The sequence below is a fragment of the Phaethon lepturus genome, unplaced genomic scaffold, assembly GCF_000687285.1.
Source record: "Phaethon lepturus isolate BGI_N335 unplaced genomic scaffold, ASM68728v1 scaffold32698, whole genome shotgun sequence".
NCBI lineage: Eukaryota > Metazoa > Chordata > Aves > Phaethontiformes > Phaethontidae > Phaethon > Phaethon lepturus.
The window spans coordinates 1-236 of NW_010558842.1; positions in this window are offsets into that span (position 1 = coordinate 1).

Genomic DNA, 236 nt, shown 5'->3' on the forward strand with positions numbered 1-236 from the left:
CCCAACAGATTTGGGGTCAATCAAGGAGGAGGAGAAATGGCAGCAGGATGCTCCCGAGCGAGCGGACGGACCGGTGGAACCCCCGACCTCCAGCTGGCAGCAGCCTCCGAGGACCCATCCCAGGGGATCCCCGCTGCCGGGGGAGAACAGGAGCGCCGAGGCCCCCAACACCTGCCGGGAATGCGGGAAGATCTTCCGTTGCCGCTCGGCGTTGGTGAACCACCATCGGATACACA